This window comes from Cornus florida, unplaced genomic scaffold (assembly GCF_030987335.1).
Source record: "Cornus florida cultivar Cherokee Brave unplaced genomic scaffold, ASM3098733v1 CherokeeBrave_3.0.0_Hap2_Chr10, whole genome shotgun sequence".
In the NCBI taxonomy this organism is placed as follows: Eukaryota; Viridiplantae; Streptophyta; class Magnoliopsida; order Cornales; family Cornaceae; genus Cornus; species Cornus florida.
Genome location: NW_026775580.1, coordinates 112,804,623 through 112,809,954, shown reverse-complemented (window position 1 = coordinate 112,809,954; position 5,332 = coordinate 112,804,623). Strand labels below are relative to the sequence as shown.

Genomic DNA, 5,332 nt, shown 5'->3' with positions numbered 1-5,332 from the left:
TTAAATTTGGGGATCTTTGTGGTTTAAATGCTTAAAAGAGTTTTAAGGCCTAAACAGTTATGGTGTATTTAGGGTTTTAATAAATTTTCGGTTGCATTCAAATTTTAGAGCTAGGGGTTTAAAGGGTTCTATATTTAGGCTTTGAATTCTTTAGTTTTTTAAACTTCAAGTTTGGGGTTTCTTTTCCTTCTCCAAAAATTTTTGGTTTCGCATATGGGTTTTTCTATAGTTTATGACAAAGTGTAAGATAATATAATTTGAGGGTAGTTTTTCAAGTGAAATGAAAAACATATTAACAATGCATTAATGCACTTTCAGATATTTTTATAGAATTTTGCATCCATTAGGAGTCTATTAAATTACCGATTCCCTTCAGGGTACATACCTAAAAAAAGTTACTACCATTCCAAATACAGCCCCAAGACATTAAGTTAGTCAAAAATAGCTTGTTTCCTGGAAAAGAACATTGCACATATAAAAGAAGTTACCTGTTAAATTTCTACAAATCAAATAATTTCAAGTGATCCAAATAATAAGATTTTAAAAATAAATAAAAAAACGTGATACTTTATATTTCTCAGGCACTCAGCACATGACATGATTCGTATGCCAATATATGTGACTCAAAGTTGACAACATTAAATACATCTACAATCAAGGCCTGGTATATTTTTCCTTTTTTAACATACTTTTTGGTTCCCTAGCATGAAATTTGCACAACATGGTAAATCTAATTAACCAAAGGGTAACATAAAGTTCATATAAATTACCTGAGATAAAATTTTAGCGCACTCTGCCATAGTAGACAATTCTCTCCTCTGTGAGGCTGCATCAAATCGAGCCAACAATCTATTCTCCAATTCTACACAAATGATAAAAGGCAAAAAAGCTCAACAATATGTCAACTTACAATAAATATCATTAAAAAAAAAAACAAGGGACTTAAGGAGGCTACCCTTCCAAATCCTAAATGTTTGCACAGATGATTTTACAAGAATAGGGTCATCCACACCCTTGAAGCCTTCAAGCCTCACTCCACACCCTTGAAGCCTCACTCCACACTCCTTGTGTGACTTGCTAGGGCCAGAAACGAGCCCAACACTTCCTCTTCCTTTCTATAATTAAGCATAGCCAAATGCTATTAGAATCATGCGGATGGAGAAAGTGATATATATATATATATATATATAGTGATGATTTTTATGATTATGCCCTGCTGCATAAATGCATGGTAAAAGATGGTCAATTAACACGATGATGGAGATTATGACTAATTCAAATGACTCCCAGGCAATGTGAGAATCATAACAATTTTTTTGGTAAAACTTTTGAGATGCAAAAGATCCAAGAGCACTTCTACTGTGTTTAAGGTAGAATTCTGAATAACAGAGGGTACCACAATACCTATGTGTGCGTGCATGCAGGTACATGTACATTTGGTGGTATCTTTTAGTTTATATAATAACACTACTGTGTGTTCACTCTTTAAGGTTTTTGAGTAAATCACTGTTCAAAAAAAGAATTCTGTGCACCAATTAGCAATTGAACACAATTTCAGATAAAAGTGTCTTTAGTTAGACCTTCAGTATTTCAAGCTTACTATGCAGATCAAGGAACCAGTCTCTCCTTTAGTTACCTCTGTAATCTAATTACATAACCCAAAATCAAGGTTACAAACTTATGTCGTCATTTAGTAGCTGCTACAGAAAAGTTGACAAGCAATACATATCTGATTAGGCATATTTTTTATGTCAATCAACAAATGCAGAGTACACAAGTGTCACTCAGATTTTCATATTGAAATTCATAAAATTCATTTTTTATTTCCCCCCTATGCTATACAAAGCATATCTATAAGTTGTGTAAAATAACGACAAAGTGTGTACCATACGAGCATACTAGGTCTGACCTTTTTGGTTACAAAATTGATTTGATGCACTTCCTGATATGCTTAGCGGTAACTCCTTCAGAATGTCTCACATCCATTTTCTTGCTCACCCGGCTGAGGTGCTGAAACTTCCCAAGCATCTGTCAGACGCGCCTTTCAGATTTTCAAACACTTCCATACGAGTACCCTTCACTCTCCGAACATCAGAGTAATACCTCCTTACTGCCCCTTCTCTTCTCATGAAGTTGTGTTTGAATAACTGGAGCCACACACCTGAGGGAACTTTTGGGTTAAAAATCAGTGCTTAAACCATTGAATGATATGCAGCAAACTGAAAATTCTCAATCTTTTAAATCTTTCGGAAGATCAAATTTGAACTCGTGAAATAAGGTTTTATTCATCACAAAAATGTTGGAACTATGTAAAATGTCATTCCATTTCATTTGCCTCTAAACCTGACAATGGTTTAGCCATACTATTCAGCATTAAGTAAACTTTTTTCATTTGTGGGTGAGACGCATCTCCTAGAGCTTTCATATTGTCTCTCACTTTGTCACGTCTTCCCATCTGTGAGCAGAAGCATAGATATTGGCCAGAAGAGTATGGACACTGGAATCATTAGATCCAATTTCCACAAGCCTTTGAGCCACACGTTCACCCATATCAACATTACCATAGATTCTGCAGGCACTCAGCAAAGCACCATAAAGTGGAATTATAATCTCATTATTTTTGTCTGGTACATCTTCGATCAATCCCTCCGCTTCATCTAATAATCCAGCACGACCAAGGAGGTCAATTAGACACCCATAGTGTTCCAACTTTGGTTCAATTTGATACATCTCTCTCATTGAATTAAAGTACCAACGGCCTTCCTCTACCAGTCCCCCATGACTGCAAGCACTTAAAACACCAATAAATGTGATATCATGAGGTTTAAATCCAGCTTGTTTCATACCTGAGAACAGTTCCAGTGCTTTTTTGGTTTTGCCATTCATGGCAAGCGCACAATAATTGAAGTCCATGAGGCTGTGTCTTTCTCTTTCAACCCATTGAAAATCTCCAAGGATTTCTCTATGCACCCACATTTTGCATACATATCTACCAGAGCAGTACCAACAACCGCATCAACTGTGATTCTGTTTTCATCTATGTGACCGTGGATCCATTTCCCTTGTTCCAGAGCTCCCAACTGGGCACAGCCCGTTAGGAGAGCAACCACAGTGAATTTATCAGGCTTAACTCTTTTGATTTGCATCTCCCGAAACGAAGCTAGTGCCTCATCAACACGGTTGAGCTGCACATACCCGTTAATAATAGCCGTCCAAAGAATAATATCCTTATCTGGACTTCTCTCAAACAACTCCCTAGCTTCATCCAACTGACCACTGTTCACATACCCAGACACCATACTTGTCCAACAAATCACATTTTTCTCTGGCATCGCATCAAAAATTTGTCGGGCTATACTTAAACATCCACACTTGGAGTACATATCCAACAAGGCATTGCCAATTATAGTGGTAAATCCAAGCTCATGGCTAACATACCGGTGAATTTCTTTACCAAGTTCCAAAATTTTCAATTCTGTACAGGCCGAAAGAGTACTTACAACCGTAGCTTCTTCAGGCTTCAGATTACTTTCCCGTTTCATACGCCGAAAAACATCAACAGCATCCTCAAATCGGTTACATCTAACATATCCAGAGATCAAGACATTCCAAGAAACCACATCTCTCTCAGGCATTTCATCAAACAACTTCTTCAATTTCGCAACATAACCCAGTTCTGCATACATGTCCATGAGTGAGTTACAGACATAACAATCAAACTCAACCCCACTCTTTACAACAAACCCATGAACTTTTTCGCCTATTAAAACCTCCCGCAAGCATCCGATGGCCTTGAAAACAAAGGGGTAGGTGAAATTATCTGGCCACAAACCATGCATCATCAATTGATCAGACAAAAAAAGAGTTTTAGAAAGCTACCTTTCTTGGCATATGCTTTGATCATTACATTGTAAACAAACAAACTCGGGTCTTCAATGTAATCAAAGATCTTCTCGGCGTAGGATAAGCTTCCAAGAGATGGATGTGTACAGAAGACCATGAGCTTGCTGAGGGTGTCTTTGTTTTGGTGTACACCGATCCTGAAAACTTGGGTTTGGATTTGTTTGAGTTGTTTCATGGACTTGCTGTTTCGAAGGATGTCTATACATGCTTTCTTGGTGAGTCTTGTGAAGTATGAGTTAGTAGTAGTTGACAAGTGAAGTGGTTTTGATAGGAATTGGCAGGAAATAGACTTCAATAGCATAAAATTATGTTGAGAGATCATGTGACCTTGCTCTTGTTGTGCCTTGCCTGGAATGAGCTGAGAGGCCACGACTTCTACTTATCAGCTGCTTGATTAGGCCACCAGTCAGGACTCACCCTCAGGGTCAGTTTGGTGCAATGGACAAGGGAGGAATGGAAAGGAAAGGTGACGGAGGACAATTAAAAAATTATGTTCGACATAAATGATTGGAAAGAAAGAAAAGGATGATTTTGAAAGCATATTGCAATTTTTAAATAGTAATTATTTTATCCTTTCATTTTTTAAAAGAAAGAATATAAAAGATTTGATGTATTATTTCTAATGCTAAATTTAACCTTACATAAAATTAAGATTATACTTTATTTTAGTTTGCAAAACAATAATTACAGAAAAAAAATTAAAAACAAAACCCATACATACAAGTTCGGCGAACCCGAACAGGAACAGCGGGCGATGGAAACTGAAAGATATGGGTTTTGATTTTTGAACAATCTGAAATGATACACCGATATGGGTTTTGATATAGGTAATAAGTTTTGAACTTTTGATTCTTGCAGAGAGATAGATAAACTGAAATATATGGGTTTTGAACTTCTGATTCTTGTAGTTTGCAGTTACACAGAGAGGGGGGGCAAGTTCAGAGTTGAGAACGAGAATAGAGATGGAGGCGATTGGGGAGGCTGAAATGATTTGCCCTGAATAGGATTTAGTTTGCAAAACAAGAATTACAGACCTTGATTAGTTGATTTAGAAAAAAATTTAAAACAAAACCCATACATACACAAGTTAGCAGTTGCAGAGAGAGGGGGGGGGGGGGGGGAAGCTTGAGAGTTGAGAGACAGCGGCTGAAGCTTGCGAACGGCGAACCCGAACTGGAACAGCGGGCGATAGAAACTGAAAGATATGGGTTTTGATTTTTTGAACAATCTGAAATGATACGCCGATGTGGGTTTTGATATAGGTAATAGGTTTTGAACTTTTGATTCTTGCAGACAGATAGATAAACTGAAATATATGGGTTTTGAACTTCTGATTCTTGTAGATTTTGTAGTTTGCAGTTGCAGAGAGAGAGAGAGAGTGAGTGACTGAGGGCAAGTTCAGAGTTGAAAACGGGAATAGAGATAGATG

At 37.2% G+C, this 5,332-nt stretch overlaps 1 pseudogene; it reads right to left on the bottom strand.

The window, feature by feature from the left end:
* Nucleotides 1–961: 961 nt before the first annotated feature.
* On the bottom strand, nt 962–5,017 carry LOC132277248 (pentatricopeptide repeat-containing protein At1g31430-like; annotated as a pseudogene).
* Nucleotides 5,018–5,332: the final 315 nt, after the last annotated feature.